The following is a 21,689-nucleotide window of genomic DNA, read 5'->3' as shown; positions in this document are numbered from 1 at the left end:
CTTCCAAGCTCATTCTATGAAGCCAGCATCACCCTAATACCAAAACCAGGTAAAGACAATACAATGAAAGAGAATTACAGGCCAATATCCCTCATGAACATAGATGCCAAAATCCTCAACAAAATCCTAGCAAATCGGATCCAGCAGTACATCAGAAAGATCATACACCATGACCAAGTAGGATTTATCCCAGGGATGCAAGGATGGTACAATATCCGCAAATCAGTAAACCTGATACATCACATAAACAAATTTGAAAGAAAAAAACCACATAGTCATATCAATTGATGCAGAAAAAGCATTTGACAAAATCCAACACCCATTTTTGATAAAAACTCTCAGCAAGGTGGGAATAGAAGGATCATACCTCAACATAATAAAAGCCATATATGATAAGCCCACACCAACATCATACTCAATGGGCAAAAACTAAAACCATTCCCCCTAAAAACAGGAACAAGACAGGGATGCCCACTCTCACCACTCCTGTTCGACATAGTACTAGAAGTATTAGCCATTGCAATTAGACAAGAAGAAGAAATAAAAGGCATCCAAATTGGAAGAGAGGAAGTAAAACTGTCCTTATTTGCAGACGACATGATATTATACATACAAAACCCTAAAGACTCCATCAAAAAAACTACTACATGAATTTGGCAATGTAGCAGGATATAAAATTAACCCCAAGAAATCTAAGGCATTTCTATACACCAATAGTGAACTTTCAGAAAGAGAGACTAAAAAACAATCCCATTTACCATCGCACCAAAAAAATTAAGCTACCTAGGAATAAGCTTAACTAAAGAGGTAAAAGACCTCTACTCAGAAAACTACAGGATGTTGAAAAAAGAGATAGAGGAAGGCATAAACAGATGGAAGAACAAACCGTGTTCATGGATTGGTAGAATCAACATCATTAAAATGTCCATACTACCCAAAGCAATCTATAAATTCAATGCACTTCCCATTAAAATACCAACGGCATATTTCACAGATCTAGAACGAACTCTCCAAAAATTCATCTGGAATAAAAAAAGACCCCGAATAGCTGCAGTGATCCTAAGGAAGAACAAAGTAGGTGGGATCTCAATACCAGATATCAAGCTGTATTACAAAGCCACTGTTCTGAAAACTGCCTGGTACTGGCACAAGAACAGACATATAGATCAATGGAATAGAATAGAGAGCCCAGAAATCAGCCCGAACCAATATGCTCAATTAATATTTGACAAAGGAGGCAAGAACATACAATGGAGTCAAGACAGTCTCTTCAATAAATGGTGTTGGGAAAATTGGACAGATATATGCAAGAAAATGAAACTAGACCACCAACTTACACCATACACAAGAATAAACTCAAAATGGATAAAGGACTTAAATGTATGACAGGAAACCATAAAAATTCTAGAAGAATCCAAAGGCAACAAAATCTCAGACATATGCCAAAGCAATTTCTTCACTGATACAGCTCCTAGGGCACTTGAAACTAAAGAGAAAATGAACAAATGGGACTACATCAAAATAAAAAGCTTCTACACAGCAAAAGAAACCATCAACAAAACAACAAGAAAGCCCACTGCATGGGAGAACATATTTGTCAATGTCATATCTGATAAGGGCCTAATCTCCAAAATTTATAGGGAACTCATACAACTTAACAAAAGGAAGATAAACAATCCAATCAAAAAAATGGGCAAAGGACCTAAATAGACACCTTTCAAAAGAGGACATTCAGAAAGCCAAGAGACATATGAAAACATGCTCAAAGTCACTAATCATCTGAGAGATGCAAATCAAAACAACAATGAGGTACCGTCTCACACCTGTCAGAATGGCTATCATCAACAAATCAACAAACGACAAGTGCTGGAGAGGATGTGGAGAAAAAGGAACACTCGTGCACTGCTGGTGGGAATGCAGACTGGTGCAGCCACTGTGGAGAACAGTATGGAGTTTCCTCAAAAAACTAAAAATGGAACTCCCATTTGATCCTGTGATCCCACTTCTAGGAATATATCCCAAGAAACCAGAAACACCAATCAGAAAGGATATTTGCACCCCTATGTTCATAGCAGCACAATTCACCATAGCTAAGATCTGGAAACAGCCTAAGTGCCCATCAGTAGATGAATGGATTAGAAAACTGTGGTACATCTACACGATGGAATACTATGCTGCTGTAAAAAAGAAGGAACTCTTACCATTTGCAACAGCATGGATGGTACTGGAGAGCATTATGCTAAGTGAAATAAGCCAGTCAATGAAGGAAAAATACCACATGATCCTACTCATTCATGGATAGGATAATAAAGACCATTATAAACTTATGAACAATAATAGATACAGAGGCAGAGCTGCCTCAAACAGATTGTCAAACTACAGCGGGAAGGCCGGGGAGAGTAGGGGGGCAGGACGGGGGCGGGGGTGTGGTAAGAGATCAACTGAAGGACTTATATGCATGCATATAAGCATAACTAATGGACATAAGACACTGGGGGGTAGGGGAGGCCAGGGGGATTGTCAAGGGCGGGGAAAAAGGAGACTTATGTAATACTCTTTGTAATACTTTAAGCAATAAAACAATTTTTTAAAAAAGAAAGGTGGTGGAGGATGAAGAGAGCAAAGTGGGTCAAATATATTGTGAGTAGACTTTTGGATGGTGAGCACAAAATGCAATATACAAATAATGTATTATATAATTGCATACTTGAAACTCATATAATTATTAACAAATGTCACCCCAATAAATTTTATTTAAAAAAAGAAATGTCTCCAATTAGCAATCTAAGCTTGTAACTTATGAAACTAGTAACATAAGAGCAAAACAAACCCAAGCAAAGAGAATAAATAAGAGGTAAAATTGGAGAGCAATAAAATTGAAAAGGGAAAAACAATAAAGAAAACTAATGAAACCAAAAGTTGTTTTTTTGAAAAGACCAATTAAATTAATAGATCTCTCATAATACTGACAAAACAAGAGGGAAGACACATATGACCAATATTTAAAATGAAGGAGAGACTATCACTACAGAACCCTGAGACATTAAAGGAAAAACAAAGGATCATGACAACTCTTCACACATAAATTTTACAACTTAGATAAAAATTGAACCTTTTTTTTAATCCAAAAACTGATGAACAATGAAGAGATTATCTGAATAATAATTTTATATCTATTACAGAAATTGATTTTATAACTAAAACATTTCTGGAAAAGAACTCTCCAGACCCAGATGATGTTATTGGTAAATTATACCAAACAAATACCATCATCTTCACATAATCTTTTCCAAAAAATAAAAGAGGAGGGAATATTTCCCAACTCATCACAGGCCATCATGAATACTAAGCTCACTTAATACTAAAACTAGATAGAGATTCTGTACAGAACACTACAGACCAACATCTCTCATGAATATAGACAGAAAATTTCTTAATGAAATATTAGAAAAAAACAGAAGTATATAAATAGAATTAATTCACTATAATCAATTGGGTTTTCTACCAAGACAAAGGGGAAGGGTTCTCCCTAAAACTTGCAACAAGACAAGGATGTCCACTCTCATCACTCCAATTCCACATCATACTGGAAGTCCTAATCAGCAAATGAAGTCAGAAAAAGAAAGAACATACAAATTATAAAGGAAAAAATAAAATTAACCTTAATTGCATATGACATGATTATCTATGTAGAAAATCACAAGAAATCTACCCCCCAAAAAAACCTCCTACAATTAATAAAATAACTTTAGCAAAATCTCAGGTTGAATATCAACACACACACACACACACACACACACACATTATGACATTTTTATATACTAGCAATGAATGAACAGGAACCAAAATTTTTTTGAAACAGCATTTCAATCGCTCCCAAAAAATCAGGTAGGTGGGTATAAATTTAAAATATTATGAGCTATTATGTTTAAACTACAGCTGCTGATTATAGAAATTTTAAAAAAGCCCTAAAGAAATGGAGAACCTTCCAACCGTCATGAATTGGAAGACTCAACATCTCTCCTAAATTGATATGTAATTCTAATGCAACTCCTATTAAAAGACCAACAAGGCCCTAGCTGGTTTGGTTCAGTGAATAGTGTCGGCCCATGGACTGAAGGGTCCTAGGTTCGATTCCCGTCAAGGGCATGTACCTTGGTTGCTGACCAGGGAGTGAGGAGAGCAACCAATCAATGTGTCTCTCTCACATCAATGTTCCTTTCTCTATGTCTCTTCCCCTCCCTTCCATTCTCTCTATAAAAAAAACAAAACAAAACAAAACAATGGAAAAATATCCTCAGGTGAGGATTAACAACAACAATAAAAAAGACCAACAAGATTTGTTGATTGCCGAACCGGTTTGGCTCAGTGGATAGAGCGTCGGCCTGCGGACTCAAGGGTCCCAGGTTCGATTCCGGTCAAGGGCATGTACCTTGGTTGCAGGCACATCCCCAGTAGGGGACGTGCAGGAGGCAGCTGATTGATCTCTTTCATCGATGTTTCTAACTCTCTGTCCCTCTTCCTTCTTCTCTGTAAAAAATCAATAAAATATATTTTTTAAAAAAAAGATTTGTTGATTTATATAAGCATAGTCAAAACAACATTTAAAAATAAAATTGGAGTACTCACACTACCCAATTTCAAGAATCACTGTAAAGCTACATTAATAAGACAGTGTGTTATTGTCAAACAGATATGCACCTACATCAACAGAACAGAAGAATAAGGACTGCAGAAAGAAATGCACATAAATATATGGCCAATTTATTTTAAAAAGAAGTCCAAAGGCAATTTATTAGGAAAGAATATTTTCTGTAATGGTTTAAATTCAGTGAAAAGCCATACGAAAAAAATTAACATCCACTAAAACCTCACATCTTATACAAATATTAACTCAATGTGAATGATAGATCTAAATATATAAACTATCAAAAATTAGGAAAAAAAATAGAAGAAAATCTTCCTGACCCTGGGTTAAGCAAAGAGTTCTTAGACATGACACCAAAAGCACATTCCTAAAGGAAAAGAAATTTAATTTAGATTCCATAAATATTAAAACTTTGCTCTGCAAATAACACTGTTAGGAAATGAAAAGCTACAGACCAAGAAAAAATATCTGACAAAAGGACTATATCCAAAATATATAATGACTTTCAAAAACTAAACTGTTATAAAAACAACTCCCTGGATTGATCTATCACACAAGAAAGTAAGAAGGACCAGCACTCCATCAGACCAATCAGCAGCCAGGCCAGTACTACTGTCTTCCTCAATTACAGACAACCTCCAATCAGCCAATAGAAGTAGAAAGCCAGGATAGGAGGCGGGGCTTGCGTGGTCTCCATGGCAATCCCAGCGGGTTGGAGTGAGGGAGAGACTGCTTGTAGCCAGATCGAGATGCCCAAATGGGGGTGTTTGAGGGGGATGGGAGGGAATTTATGGGGGGACAGGTGGGAAGGAGTTAGAGGAGGATTAGGGGTCAAGGAGGGCTTCATAAGCGGGCAAAGAGGGTGTTAAAAGTAGATAAGTGTAGAGGGAGCACAGCTTTAGAACAGGGAGGCTGTAATAAGTGGACACAGAAGGAGCTCAAAGATCAGAAAGCTAGGTGGAGAGATAGAGAGGAGGTCTTAGAGGGAGGAAGGCCAGGCTTTTATAAAGAGACAGAGAAAAGGCTATGAGTGTCATGAGAAGGATGTTTAAAGAAGGTCCTAGAGGAGCCTGGAGAGAGTTTATGAATCATAGCTGGACCAAAAGGATTTATAGGGACAAAGTGAGGGATATTATAAAAGGGACAAGTAGAGAGCTATTGGTGTCATTAGAAGTTTTATAGGATGAGATTTTTTTTTTTTTAATCCTCACCCAAGGATATTTTTCTATTGATTTTTAGAAAGAGTGGAAGAAAGAGGGAAAGACAGAGAGAAATATCAATGTGAGAGAAACATTGATTGGTTGCCTCCTGCACGAGCCCCAACCAGGGCCCGGGCTAGTGAGAAGCCTGCAACTGAGGTACATGCCTTTGACTGAAATTGAACCCGGGACCCTTCGGTTGGCAGGCCAACACACTATCCATTGAGCCAAACCAGTTAGGGCTAGGGTGAGAATTTTTATAAGGGATAATGAAGGTTTTACAAATAAACTGAGACCATTAAAGTGTTGAGTGAGGATCTTCTTTGTTTTACAGAAGCAAAGACATGGTTGCTGGTGTGACAATGAGGCAATTATAGGAACAAAGTGTGGTAGTGGATTAGTTGAGGTTTCAGGGAGGACAAGTGAGAGTCATCAGAGTCAGCGAGATTTGGGTGAACAGGATGGGGCCAAGAAAGACATGTTGTAGGGATCTGCAAGGCAGTTATAGAAAACAGGGAGGAGGTTATGGGAGACATGGAAAGGGTTACAAGGAACCGAGAGGAATTAGGCATGGGGGAATGTTGGGCCTGGGAATTCTAGGGGACAGGGAGAGGTTAGAGAGGACATGGTGGGAGTTAGATAGAGTTAGCGACAGTTTTAAATGAAGAATTTACAGGAGCAAAGGAGAGGCATTAGTGTGAAAAGGGATGAGATTATAGGGGATGGTAGAGTCCAGAAATCATATTAAACCATAACCCACTCTCTTCCCCAGGCATTTGAAATTTTGCCTGACAAGCCCCCCAAAGATTACATGTGCCTATCGATTTTGGCCTGCTTCTTGTGTTTTCCCATAGGCATTATAGCCTTGATCTTCTCTATCCAGGTGGGAATCTGAGTCATGCCCTCCCTCCCTGAATCTTCCCCTCCCTCTTCCTCCTGGTCAGAACCCTGACTCGAATTCTTCCTTGTTTCTCTCTGTGGGTTCCGGTCCCCACCCTATGTCCATACAGTTCCATAGTTTACCCTTATACAATAATCCTTTTAAGCCCATCTATTCCTATTCTACCTCTCCCCTCAAATCAGACAAGGCACAGCAACAAATGGAATGAACGAGCCTTGGCAGCTGAGACCTCCCACCAAGTCTTCTACATTGCAGTCTTTGGGATTGTTATGGGAAGCCTCATCATACTCATCATCTTGATTTTCTACATGACGGACTTATTTTCTCGGTAACATCCTCTTCAATTCATGAACAAACCAACAAATATATACTACTGTGTTACTGACCTTGACTCTTAAGTATCCAGTTGTGCCAAATCAGATTCCTGCTCCTCCATAGCTGGAGAGCTAAATGCTGTCAGTCTGCGCTTGCAATGTGAGGTGGTTGATAGGGAAGGAAGTGGTAGTGATGACCGAAACGGTGAGCCCAGGTGTTTTCCCGGGGTCGTGTCTCATGACGCCGAAGAATGAGCTACACGGACCAGAAGATTTAAGCAAAAGTGTGGAAAATTTATTATAAGCAGATTCAGACTCCCCGCAAGGGGAGGGCGACCCAGTAATGGGCTGCCCGTTAAAGCCTTGTAGTCCAGGGGCATATATTGGCCACAAGCCTGCTCTATATCTACCTGTGTCATCACCTGATTGATTCCCTCAATTGTTCTTGCCCAGCAACGGACCTGAACTTTCCCTGTTTCTGTGTGTGCTTTTTCTGTTCCTGTGCGGAACTTTCTGTTTCTATGTGTTCGTAGAGCTTGTTGCTACAGGCCCTCCCTTGTTTTCCCATGCCTCCCGCTTTGAGCCCAGAAACATTTTAAGATTTCTGCTTGTTTGGTTCCTGTGGTTAGGCTGCTCAAACTGCCACGTCTGCCCCTGCGTATGTTCCACCTGCCTTTGTTTTCCACTGGACCCCTGCCCTGTCTGCCTGCGTTTCAAGTGAACCCTCTCAGTAGTTCAGGCAGCCCAATGGGCCAGAGCTCAAGACCAACCCTGGGACCCTGTCAAGGGATGGGGGCCATGGGAGACAGGGTAGGGAATTGTTTCCCCAAGGCAGCCTCCCCTCCTGCCGACATTCATGCGTTCATGCCACAAATGTATTCATGTTAACCAAGGGCCTTGACTGCGCTGCCTGACTCTGGGGACATAGCAGACACTTACAAGCTAGGGTGGAAGAGAAACTGATCACCGGACAGTGACAGTTCCGAGCAGTGTAATCTCTAATGGGGGAAACTAAGGAAGGTGGGTTGTAAGAACCAGACCTCATCTGGGCTGCAAAGGAGCAAACCAGGAAGTGAAGCAGCTGCCAGTGAACTGGTTAAAATCTGGTTCATATTCTGATTGTAGACACTTCTGTAACAGGTATGGACTGCCTTCTCTGCCCCATGTCCCTCTGAAACCATCAGTTCGTGATTTACTCATCATCCAACAAATAGTTTCTGAGCACCTAAGATGTACCAGGCACTGCACTAGGAACTAGAATAGGGGTGGGAAAACTTTTTGACTCGAGGGCCACAATGGGTTCTTAAACTGGACCGGAGGGCCGGAACAAAAGCATGGATGGAGTGCTTGTGTGAACTAATATAAATTCAAAGTAAACATCATTACATAAAAGGGTACGGTCTTTTTTTTTTTTAGTTTTATTCATTTCAAACGGGCCGGATCCGGCCCGCGGGCCGTAGTTTGCCCACGGCTGAACTAGAACCACAACAGAGAAAAGAAAATAAGATGCCTTTCTGAAGGAGCCTATATTTTAGTGGGGAAGAAAACCATAACTAGACCTCTAAATAAGCAAGAGAATTACAGAGCATGGAAAATGCTATAGAGAAAAAAATAAGGCCATAAACTAAAGCAGGGCCGGTACTGGTCCACCACTATTAATGGTCTGCAACAAGATAAGAGCAGAAATTGACAATAAGTGCTTTAAAATTTATAGCAATTTGATATTGTCATTACATCCAAGTATATGATCAAGAGACTTGTCTTGTCAAATAGGGTATAGACCAGTGATGGCGAACCTTTTGAGCTCCGCGTTTCAGCATTTTAAAAAACCCTATTTAACCCTGGTGCCATGTCACATATAGAAATTTTTTTTATTAATTAAATCTTTATTGTTCAGATTGTTACATTGGTTCCTCTTTTTCCCCCCATAACTCCCCTCCACCCAGTTTCCACCCCACCCTCCTCCCTCATTCCCCACCCACTGTCCTCATCCATAGGTGCACGATTGTTGTCCAGTCTCCTCCCGCACCCCCTCCCCCCTTTCCCCCGCAAGAATAGCTAGTCCACTCCCTTTCTATGCCCCTGGTTCTATTATAATCACCAGTTCATTCTGTTCATCAGATTATTCACTTGATTTTCAGATTCACTTGTTGATAGATGTGTATTTGTTGTTCATAATTTGTATCTTTACCCTTTTCTTCTTCTTCCTCTTCTTAAAGGATTCTTTTCAGCATTTCATATAATACTGGTTTGGTGGTGATGAACTCCTTTAGCTTTCTCTTATCTGTGAAGCTCTTTATCTGACCTTCAATTCTGAATGATAGCTTTGCTGGATAAAATAATCTTGGTTGTAGGTTCTTGGCATTCATCACTTTGAATATTTCTTGCCACTCCCTTCTGGCCTGCAAAGTTTCTGTGGAGAAATCAGCTGACATTCCTATGGGTACTCCCTTGTAGGTAACTGACTTTCTTTCTCTTGCTGCTTTTAAGAGTCTCTCTTTGTCTTTTGCTCTTGGCATTTTAATTATGATGTGTCTTGGTGTGGTCCTCTTAGGATTCCTTTTGTTTGGGGTTCTCTGCACTTCCTGGACTTGTAAGTCTATTTCTTTCACCAGGTAGGGGAAGTTTTCTGTCATTATTTCTTCAAATAGGTTTTCAATATCTTGCTCTCTCTCTTCTTCTGGCACCCCTATAATTCGGATGTTGGTACGCTTGAAGCTGTCCCAGAGGATCCTTACACTATCTTCGTATTTTTGGATTCTTTTTTCATTTTGCTTTTCCGGTTGGGTGTTTTTTGCTTCTTCATATTTCAAATCTTTGACTTGATTCTTGCAATCCTCTAGTCTGCTGTTGGGAGTCTATATAATATTCTTTATTTCAGTCAGTGTATGCTTAATTTCTAGTTGGTCCTTTATCACAACCTCGAGGGTCTCATTGGATTTCTTGAGGGTCTCATTAAGTTTATCAGCAGTTTCTAAAAAATTATTGAAAAACCTTAAAAGTGTGGTTTTGAACTCTATATCCAGTAGTTTGCTTTCCTCCATTTCTGTCATTCGTGTCCTTTTTCTTTGTCTCCGCATTTTTTATGCTTCCCTGTGTTGATAAAGTGGTTTTCTGTGCTAAGTGTCCTCTACGGCCCAGTGGTTCAGCCTCCCCAATTACCCGAGGAGAACACTCTTGGTGCACCCCCTTGTGGTCTTTGTGCACAGTCTTGTTGTAGTTAAGCCTTGATTGTTGTAGGTATCACTGGGAGGAATTGACCTCCAGGCCAATTGGCTGTGAGAATCAGCTGTGTCTGCAGTGGGAGAACTTCTGTGCTGGAGACACCCCTCTGAGGCAAGACTTGCTTCAATGGGGCTTTGGTGCTCACTGAGTCTGCCCCCTGAGTGTGTCCTTTATGGTTCCACGGAGCTGCAAACTGAATGGTCCCACTCTGACCTCTGGGTTTCCTGGATCCTGGATCTCTAGGGAGGTGCTAATCTAGCCTTTGCCTGAGGCTATCCAGCAAAAGCCTCCCTGCAGGGCTTGGGCGGGGCGGGTCCCAGGGATCAACAGGGCGGGGCTAGCAGTTATGGCTGCTCTCAGTCTTGCCCTCAGAGGCTCTGCCTCTCAGTGTCCCGGTAATCCGCTGCAAGCCCCTCGGAGAGAAAGCTGCCCTCAAGTTCCAACCGATTCCAGACAGTCCTGATTCTCCCGTATGAGTCTGAGTCCCTAGAGACTCGCCCGGAACTGGAGCTTAGAGCCTGAGACTCCCTCCCGATTGAAAACGACAACCTCGCCCTCAGTCGCCAGCCCTCTCCACATGCGCCTCTGTACCTCTGTGTTTTACTTCTGTACTGCAGCTCCTCTGAGTCTCAGTATGCTTTTCTCTTTCCTTCTAGTTGTAGAATTTCCACTCAGCCAGCCTTCCTGTGGTTCTGGATGATGTCCTTTCCGTCTTTTAGTTGTATTTTTCAAGTGGTTGTTCAAGGCAGCAAACTCCGGTGTTTACCTATGCTGCCATCTTGGTTTCTCTCAGAAATTTTTTGATATTTGCAACCATAGTAAAACAAAGATTTATATTTTTGATATTTATTTTATATATTTAAATGCCATCTAACAAAGAAAAATCAACCAAAAAAATGAGTTTGTGTGTCACCTCTGACAAACGTGTCATAGGTTCGCCATCACTGGTATAGACCAAAGGATCAGTCCCTGAAATATTGGAGATATTAAAAAAGTGAGTCCTACACCACAACCACAAATAGTTTAAGATGCACTGGGCGGGAGCAATGAAATCTATAAAGTTTGTTGTCTAGGGTCTTGCTAGCAGCTATCACAAACTTGAAATCAGCCCTAGCTGGTTTGTCTCAGTGGATAGAGCGTCACCCTGTGGACAGGATTGTCCCGAGTTCGATTCCAGTCAAAGGCACATGCCCAGGTTGTGGGCTTCATCCCTAGTAGAGGGCGTGCAGGAGGCAGCTGATCAATGATTCTCTCTCATCATTGATGTTTCTATCTCTCTCTCCCCCTCTCTCTCTTCCTCTCTGAAATCAATAAAAATAAAAATATATTTTTAAAAATCTTTAAATCAGTAGCTCTCAAAATAGTTTATTTCTCACTCACAGAACCTACCAATGTGGACATTTCTGGTGATCCACATATAAAAGCAGGGATCCAGACTCCTTCCACTTAGTAATTACACCATTTCCTAAGGGCTCAGAGCCCAAGAAGAGAGTGAAGAATGCACACTTGTATCTTAAAAAGACTGGCCCAAAAGTGAACCCTTGTGCACTGTGGTGGGATGTACAGCCACTTTGGAAAACAGTATGGAAGTTTCCTCAAAAAATGAAAAATAGTAGTACCATATGATCCAGCAACCCCACTTCTGGGCATATATCCAAAGGAAATAAAATCACTGTCTCAAAGAGGTTTCTATACGCCTGTTATCATTACAGCATTATTCACAATAGCCAAGATATGGGGGAAAAAACCTAAGTGACTGACAATTAATAAATGGATAGCCGGGCTGGTGTGTGTCAGTGTTAGAGCATCAACCTATGAACCAGGAGGTCATGGTTCGATTCATGATCAGAGCATATGCCTGGGTTGTGGGCTCGATCCCCAGTGTGGGTCTTGCAAGAGGCAGCCAATCAATGATTCTCTCTCATCATTGATGTTTCTATCTCTCTCTCCCTCTCCCTTCCTCTCTGAAATCAATTTTAAAAATATATTTTAAAAATAAATGAGTAAAAGATGTGGAATATATACACAAAGGGATATGATTCAGCCACGAGAAATATGAAATCCTGCCATTTTTGGCAACATAGATGGATCTTAAGGGTGTTATACTAAGTGAAATAAGTCAGAGAAAGACAAATACTGTGTGTTAGCACTTATATGTGGAATCATAGAAACAGAATGTAGAATGATGGTTTCCAGGGGCTAGAGGGTGGGGGTAATGGGGACAAGCTGGTAAAAATGTATGACCTTACAGTTATAAAATGAATAAGGTTTGAGATTCTAATGTATAACATGGTGAATATGATTAACAATACTGTACTGTATACTAAAATATGCTAAGAGTGTAGATCTTAAGCATTCTCACCAAAATAAAAAGTAACTATGTAACAAAAAAAAGTAACTATGTGAGATGATGGATGTGTTAATTAACTAGATTATGCTCATAATTTCACAATGCATACATATATCAAATCACCACGTTATGTATTTTAAATATATTACCATTTTCATTTGGCAGTTACACCTCAGTAAAGCAGGGGGAATTGTTACAACTAAGCTTTGGCCCTAAAGAGCCTTACCCTTTTGCTCTCAGTCCATTGTCTCATGGTATTAGGAACTGGAAGGACAGAGCTCCCTTTGTGTGATCTGGGGAAGGAAGTAAGAAATAAGTCTGGGGAGGTACAGCATAGCAGTCATTATAAGGTTTGGGAACCATATTCTGGCTCAGAGATTGGTTCAACAGTAGGCATGTGAACCATCCTGAGCCAATGAAACTTAAATGGTCCAGAAGTTTATACTAAAGAGAAGCAGCCTTCCTCTTCCATGTTAGCCTCTAAAACCACATCTTTCTCCCTCACCTTGAAGGGTACAGGGTAAACCAGTTCTCAACCAAGTGGAAGAGCCTGGGGTTGCCAGAACTTAGGAAGAGCCAAGAAGAAAACAATAGAAAGTGGAAAAACAGGAAACTGGGTCCTCAACTTTGCTATTGTCATCATCATGGCCCATCGCTATTAACAGTCACTGTGTTCAAGCACTGTTCAAAGAGCTTATGCATATCATCTCATTTAAATGCCACAACAATACTGAAAAGTAGGTGTTATTATTGTCCCCAACTCATAAATGAGGAAACTGAATCCAGAGAGATTGAGAGACTTGCCCAAACTTATCTGCCTGTGAGTGGTGGAGTCAGGATTCAAACCCTGTCAGTCAGACTATAGAGGGTTTTCTCATTCTAAGTGCCTTCCAGTGTTTGAGCTGCTGAATCACACCTCACCTGCACCAGTTTTTTTAAAACAATGTGAGCGCCAAGATGTTTCTTATTTGGGAGTGGGAAAACTACTTTGAATTGGGTTTTCACACATTGCTAATCCAAAAAGAGATTTAGCTCTGGGTCCAGAGGAGGTAACCCAGCAAATCTGGGAAGGGGCAGAGCAGGCTTCCCTGGGAAAGCACATCTGAGGAGGAGGTAATATTGAAGATAAGGAATAAGTGTGACTGAGGGAGGGGGCACAGCAGGAATAAAATCCCAGAAGTGGAAGGGAAGTACTGTAACCGGACAACCAATGGGTCTGGGCTGCCTGTCACTACTTGAGCCAATTAAGCAGAGACAGGGTTGAATCATATATGAGTGTTTATTCCAATAATGCCACAGTATGGGAGAGCAACAGGTCATCCACAAAAATCTGCTTTGCCCCCACCATAAACCAGCTGCTTATATTGGGTAGAAGGATGAAGACTACATGGGGAAGTAGCCAAAAGGGTATGTATGCCAAGTGGACAGTTTACAGATAATGTGGGCTGCCGATATGCAAAGGGCTAGAGGCTCTGGTTTCAGCAACAAGGTTGTTAGCAGCTCCTGGATGTAGAGGATGGGTCACATTTCCAGGTGAGCTCCCAAGTCCCACCTGCAACTTCCAGCCAGGTTAGAATGTGTCTTCTTTACTCAGAACAAAACAATCATGGTTAAAAGAGTATGATTAATATTTCTTACAATTCTAGCTAGTTCCCCAACATTCTATTTCTGCCCCTATCAGTACTACCCCAATGAGAACACTGCTTTCCTCTCTGGAAAGATTTTAAGCTGTGGATAAGTTTCCTCCACTCTGCCTCAGTATCTCTCCCATCTGCCCCTGCTATGCTTCAACACTGTCATCACCTTCTCTGGTTCCCTATCCCAGCCTCAGTCTCCTCTTATCCACCCTCCACAGAACAACCAGATTGTTCTTTCCCACTTTTTTAAAAACTTTAAATTTTAAAAAAATGAGACAGAATGCAAGAAGGCTGTTAAGACTTCTGGGATTCTACAGAATGGGACAATAGAGTTACCTATGCACAAACAAACAATATCTTCAAGAAAAGGGGCAATTGACTGCAAAGGCACACAGAGGAAAGGCCACTAGAAGGCACAGAAATAAAGTGGTCATCTGCAAGCCAGGAAGAGAATCATCACCAAAAACCGAAACCTGTCAGAACCTTGATCTTGGACTTTTCAGCTTCCAAAACTAGAACTGCTGAGAGCCAGTGTCCATCCCATTGTACAGGCACACATGGAGTAGCAATCGTAGCCTATTTATTTAGTCCCTCCTCTGTTCCTCATTGGCTGAGTACTATGGGGTCACCTGTTTCCTCATATGTCCCCTAGGTCTTGCTGTCCCCATTGGACCATTTAAAATATTGGGCTGAGGCCTTTCTAGCCGCCTCCACTCCCCTGTCTAGCTGAGGCAGACACCTCCAGGGTTTCCACCATGATGTTGGCCCCTGTGCACAGTTCTTCGTTTCTCTTCCCTCCTCCCTACATTCTGTTTGCCCTGGGGAAATTCCATCAAAAGCCAACCATGATGGAGATGGATCACAGAGATCCATTTCCTACAAATTCCCACCTCTTCTTTTTACACTAATTGATCCTATCTTCATTAGCTGTTCTAAAACCTGTTGGCTTTCTTAGAAGGAAGAGGGAGAGAGAATCTACATAGGTTCCTCCATTACCAGCTTCAGAGCAGTTGGAGTGGTGAGAAGCACATGTCAGGGTCCCATCCATTTCTCCTCCAGTTGGTCCATCGTCCTTGCTCTGCTCATGTCTGTCTAACTGCCTAGCACATCCCCTCAAGGAGCTTGGCTCTGAATTCTTTTAGGGGAAAGGGTTGTCACATCACTTCTGAAGCTACTTCCATGCTGAGGAGGAGGCGGAGATTCTCTTTCAGAGCCAAGAGATCTTGCTCTCTGTCGGAGGGACAATGCCTGGGCATGGAAGGAGATGTCTAGAGGTGATAACCCCTGAGTACAAGTAGGGCTTGTAACCTGATGGAGACAAACTGTTATAAAATTTCAAAAGTTAGAACAGCAAGAATTACGACAAACAGTCCAGTGGAAGGAACAAAACATACAAAAAACAAAACAACAAACATTTCAATTCTAATAATTCGCTATTGAAATATAATTTTTCTCCCTAAAATCACCCTTATTTTTATTAAAGAATCAAATTAAGATCAATTTATCTATTGCATTAAGTCTAGTTTCATTTGTAAAACACAACAAGATTAGCAATTGACCTCCTTTGCTGGAATTTCATGATTGAGTCTCAATGTGCCCCTCAGGGCAGAGAAGCCAAGCCATCCAGCTGCCCTCAGGCCTGCCTGGAATATCTGCAGGGTTAGGCAAATTCTTCACCAAGATCTGTACCTGTGGTGGCTCCACCAGGGCCCAAACCCCAATCCTCAAGGCTCACCATAAATATGGCCCAGCCAGCATTGAGTGTCGACCTATGAACCAAGAAGTCATGGTTTGATTCCTGGTCAGGGCACATGCCTGTGTTGTGGGCTTGATTTTCAGTGTGGGGCATGCAGGAGGCAGCTGATTAATGATTCTCTCTCATCATTGATGTTCCTGTCTCTCCCTCCCTCTCCCTTCCTCTCTGAAATCAATAAAAATATTTTTTAAATTTAAATATGGAACTGTCATTTGACCCAGTGATCCCACTTCTACAAATATATCCCAAGAATCCCAAAACACCAACCAGAAAGAATGTATGCAACCCTATGTTCATAGCAGCTCAATTTGCAATAGCTAAGATCTGGAAAGAGCCCAGTGCCCATCAGTAGATGAGTGGATAAAAAAGCTCTGGAATATACCATGGAATACTATACAGCAGTAAAAAAGAAGAATCTCTTACCCCTTGAGACAGCATGGAGGGACGTGGAGAGTATCATGGTGAATGCAATAAGCCAGTCAGAGAAAGACAAGTATCACATGATCTCACTCATATGTGAAATCTAAGTAACAAAATACACTGATGAATGGAGTGGATCCAGAGACATGGAAGCATGGAACAGAGTGCAGAAACTCAGACGGAAGGCAGGGGAGGGTGGGAGGATGGGAGATGATCAACCAAACAACTTCTATGCATATATGCATAACCCATGGACACAGACAACAGGGTGATGAAGGCCTGGGCCAGGGAGGGGTCAATGGTGGGAAAAGGGGGACATATGTAATACTTTCAACAATAAAGATTTTTTTTAAAGAATCAAAGAAAAAGAGCCCAAATAAATAAAATCAGAAAAGAAAGAGACGAAGTAATATCTGAGATCACAGAAATACAAAGAATTATAAAAAAAATAATAATAATACGATGAACAACTATAAGCCAATAAGCTGAACAACGTGGGCAAAATGGACAAAATTCTAGAAACATACTGTGGGAGCACAGGTCCTTCTCTGCTAGGCACTGGACCTTCACGGATGCCCGGTATTGGACTGAGAAGATATGAGCAGTTGTAGGCATATAGAAGAGTCATTATTGCTGACCAAGTAGCCATTACTAAGGCCATCAGACAAAACATTTCTTCAAAGTAGCTTCACAAAGTAGCCATACAAGGCAGCCCTTACTAATACAGTAGCAAACACATGAGCTATACTAAGCAGCCACACACTGGCTGGTCAACAACACATCTTTATGCCAGTTTAGACAAAAGAGGCTTCTTGCCAAATAGTGACATCAGTATTTGGGTTATAGAAAAGTATGCCAGCGCAGTGTATACTGAAAGGGTTACTCAAGAAACAGGGCTCTAATTCAGCAGGAGCTAACAAAAGAAAGCTTGTTCTGCAAGCCTAAGCCTTGCACAAACATGCTCCCCTTGAGTGGTTATTTCATAGAAATTCCTGAAGACCATAACCCTGAACAGCTTCCAGGAGGAAGTAGTCTGGAGCCAGCAGAAGGACAAAGGGCAAGACCGTACTACGACCAGGGGCATGGTTCTGATATGTGTGTCAAGCCTAAGCCGTCTGCAGCTCTCCCTACGCACATAAAAAGCCTGCTCCCTTCCCATTCAGCATTGACTCCTTTCCCGGACTCAGCCCACCTGCACCCAGGTGCCTTAAATAACTATCTTTTTTACTACACTGAGCCTTGAGTCAGTTCTGTGCAACCCCAGCCCAACTCCAAATCTTTCATATACAATACAATCACTGTGTCCTTGCTCATATTAACCTTGGACATCCGGCATACTCTGAACAGGGCCCCCACACTCCAATTGGCCTTGAACATTTGGCATACTTTGATTAGGGCTCCCACACATACAATCTTCTAAAATTCAATCAGGAAGAATCAGAAAACCTGAATAGACCAATAACAACTAATGAAATTGAAGCAGTAATCAAAAAAACTCTCAGCAAGCAAAAGTCCTGGACTGGATGGTTTTACAGGCAAATTTTACCAAATATTCAAAGAACTAACACCTATCCTCCTCAAAGTATTTCAAAAAATTCAAGAGGAGGGAAGACTTCCAAGCTCTTTTTACAAGGCCAGGATTATCCTAATTCCAAAAACAGATAAAGATACTAGAAAGAAAGAAAATTACAGGCCAATATCCCTGATGAACAAAGATGACAAAATTCTCAACAAAATATTAGGAAATCAGGTCCAGCAATACATTAAAAAGATCATATCATACACCTTGATGAAGTGGGATTTATTCCATGGATGCAAGGCTGGTAAAATATTTGCAAATCAATTACTGTATTGTGACACATCACATAAATAAAACTAAGGATAAAAATCACACGTTCCTATCAATAAAGGCCAAAAAAAATTATTTGACAAAATCCAGCACCCATTTATGATAAAAACTCTCAGAAAAGTGGGAATAGAGGGATCATACCTCAACAGAACAAAAGCTATACCATATATGACAAACCTACAGCCACCATCATACTCCATGAGTTAAATGTAAGTTGTGAAACCATAAAAACCCTAGAACAGCGGTTCTCAACCTATGGGTCTCGACTCCTTTGGGGGTCAGACGACCCTTTCACAGGAGTTGCCTAAGACCATCGGAAAACACATATATAATTACATATTGTTTTTGTGATTAATCACTATGCTTTAATTATGTTCAATTTGTAATAATGAAATTGGGGGTCACCACAACATGAGGAACTGTATTAAAGGGTCGCGGCATTAGGAAGGTTGAGAACCACTGCCCTAGAAGAAAACATAAGCAGTAAAATCTCAGACATCTCACATAGCAAGGTTTTTGACAATACATCTACTGAAGCATGAGAAACAAAGGAAAAATAAACAATGGGACTACATCAAACTAAAGAGCTTCTGCACATGAGAAGAAACCACCAACAAACTGTTAATAAGGGGTTAATTTCCAAAATATAGAAAGAACTCCTACAACTCAACAAAAGGAAGACAAACAATCCAATTTAAAAATGGGCAAAGGACCTGAATAGACACTTCTTCAAAGAGGGCATACAGATAGCCAATAAACATGAAAAAATGCTCAGCGTCACTAATCATCAGAGAGATGCAAATTAAAAATACAATGAGGTATCACCTCACACCTGTCAGAATGGCTACTATCAAGAAATCAACAAACAAGTGCTGGTGAGGATATGGAGAAATGGGAGCCCTCTAGCACTGCTGGTGGGAATGCTGATTGGTGCAGCCACTGTGGAGTTTCCTCAAAAAATTAAAAATGGCACAAGCTGGTTTGGCTCAGTGGATAGAGAGTTGGCCTGCGGCCTAAAGGGTGCGGGTTCTATTCCAGTCAAGGACGCATGCCCGGGTTGCAGGCTCGATCCCCCAGTAGGGGGCATGCAGGAGGCAGCTAATCGGTGACTGTCTCTCATCATTGATGTTTCTGTCTCTCCTTCTCCCTTCCTCTCTGAAATCAATAATAAATAAATAAATAAAACAAGTAACTTTAAAAAAAATTAAAAATGGAGCTGCCATTTGACTCTGTGATCCCACCTCTAGGAATATATCTTATGAATCCCAAAACACCAAGTAGAAAGAATATATGCACCCCTATGTTCATAGCAGCACAATTTACAGTGGCTAAGATCTGGAAAGAGCCCAAGTGTCCATTAGTAGATGAGTGGATAAAAAAAAGCTGTGGTACATTTTCACCATGGAATTCCTTGTGGCTATAAAAAAGAAGGCTCTCTTACCCTTTGAGACAGTATGGATGGACTTAGAGATTATTATGCTAAGCGAAAAAAGCCAGTCAGAGAAAGACAAATATCACATGATCTCACTTATATGTGGAATCTAATTAACAAAATAAGCTGATGATCAAAATACGTCCAGAAAAAAAAATACATCCAGAAATATGAATAAATGGTACAAGATGACAGATCTCAGAGGGGAAGGGTGTGGTGGGGAATGGGAAGAGATTAATCAAAGAATACATACTAGTATGCATAGCCCATGGACACAGACAATAGTGGGATGTAGGGCGGGCAGGCGTTGGGTGGAGTGGAGCAAAGAGTAGGAGGCGGGTAATGAGAGGTATCTGTAATACTGTTAACAAAGTAAAAAACTAAATTTTTAAATTTATTTAGATAAAGGTTTCAAATCTGCTTCTTCTCCAAGGAAACACCAAATGCAGATGACACCAGTGCTATAGGAAGGCCTGGAATTCCAGGGGCCTTGGAATGGGAGGCTGCAGCATCCAGGGCCAAAGTCATGGCGGGGGTCAGGACTGGGCTGAGGCCGTGTAACTAGCGGAGGCATGAACGAGGACAAGGAGTGGGTCCCTGTCACCACGCTGGGTCACCTGGTTAAGAACATGAAGATCAAATCCCTGGAGAATATCTGTCTCTTCTCTCTGCCCATCAAAGAATCTGAGATCATTGACTTTTTTCTGGGGACATCTCTCAAGGATGAGGTTTTGAAAAATATGCCCATGCAAAAGCAGATGCGCTGGCCAGAGGACCCGGTTCCAGTGCTCCAAGGAAGTAGCCACTGCTATCCGTGGAGTCGTCATCCTGATCAAGCTCTCTAGTGTCCCTGTGCAGTGAGGCTACTGAAGGAACAAGATTGGCAAGCCCCACACCATCCCTTACAAGAAGACTAGCTGATGTAGCTCTGTGCTGGTGTGCCTCATCTCTGCCCCAGAATTACTGGCATCATCTCAGCCCCTGTGCCCAAGAAGCTGCTACTGATGGTTGGTATTGACGACTGCTGTACCTCGGCCAGGGGCTGCACTGCCACCCTGGGCAACTTCACCAAGACCAGCTTTGCTGCTGTCTCTAAGACCTGCAGCTATCTCACCCCAGACTTCTGAAAAGAGACCGTGTTCACCACGCCTCCCGATCAGGAATTCACTGACCCTCTTGTAAAGACCCACACCAGAGTTTCTGTGCAGAGGACTCAGGCTCCAGCTGTGGCCACCACATAATTTTATACAAGAAAAATAAAGTAAGTTAAGCCTGTTTTTTAAAAAAGCTTTCAAATCTACAGATGGTACAGAAAGAGTCTAATAGACCCCCAGGTAACATCCAGATTTGATAGATGTAAACATGTCCCTATGTTTGTATCAGACCTCTTCCTTTTAGAAATAAAACATTATTGATACATATTAAGCTGCTGGCCCCTCTTCTCTGTTCCCTTCTTCCTCCCTCCTTCCCTGGAGAAACCACTGAACTCAGGTTGCCGTGAATCACTCCTCGGTGTATTTTGCACTTTTACACAATATGTGTGGGTACACTTGATGATGCAGAATCATTGTTTTGTTTTTTTAATATATATTTTTATTGATTTCAGAGAGGACGAGAGAGGGAGAGAGAGATAGAAACATCAATGATGAGAGAATCACTGATCCGCTGCCTCCTGCATGCCCCACATTGGGGATAGAGCCTGCAACCCAGGCATATGCCCTGACCAGGAATCGAAACCTGACCTCCTGGTTCATAGGTCAGCGCTCAATCATTGAGCCACACCAGCTGGGCCAGAATTGTTGTTTGGGGTGTGTAGTAGTTCTTAGTGGCTTCTACCAAATCTTTCCAGCTCTTCATCTTCCAGGCCATACCTTCTGGGTCTCTTAGTTGGCTCAGTTAATGTCAGTTGACATGGTCATAAAAATGTCAATAGCCATGAGGAAATTAAGACAGGATGG

The 21,689-nt window shown here is 41.5% G+C and overlaps 1 pseudogene; it reads left to right on the top strand.

Annotated features, from left to right (window-relative positions):
* LOC138997325 (small ribosomal subunit protein uS5-like) overlaps window positions 1–21,006 on the top strand; it is a 34,246-nt pseudogene extending 13,240 nt beyond the window's left edge.
* Window positions 21,007–21,689: the final 683 nt, after the last annotated feature.

Source organism: Myotis yumanensis, unplaced genomic scaffold (assembly GCF_028538775.1).
Source record: "Myotis yumanensis isolate MYYU_CA2020_CCGP unplaced genomic scaffold, mMyoYum1.0.hap1 SCAF_18, whole genome shotgun sequence".
Taxonomy (NCBI): Eukaryota; Metazoa; Chordata; class Mammalia; order Chiroptera; family Vespertilionidae; genus Myotis; species Myotis yumanensis.
This window is presented reverse-complemented; position numbering and strand designations above follow the sequence as displayed.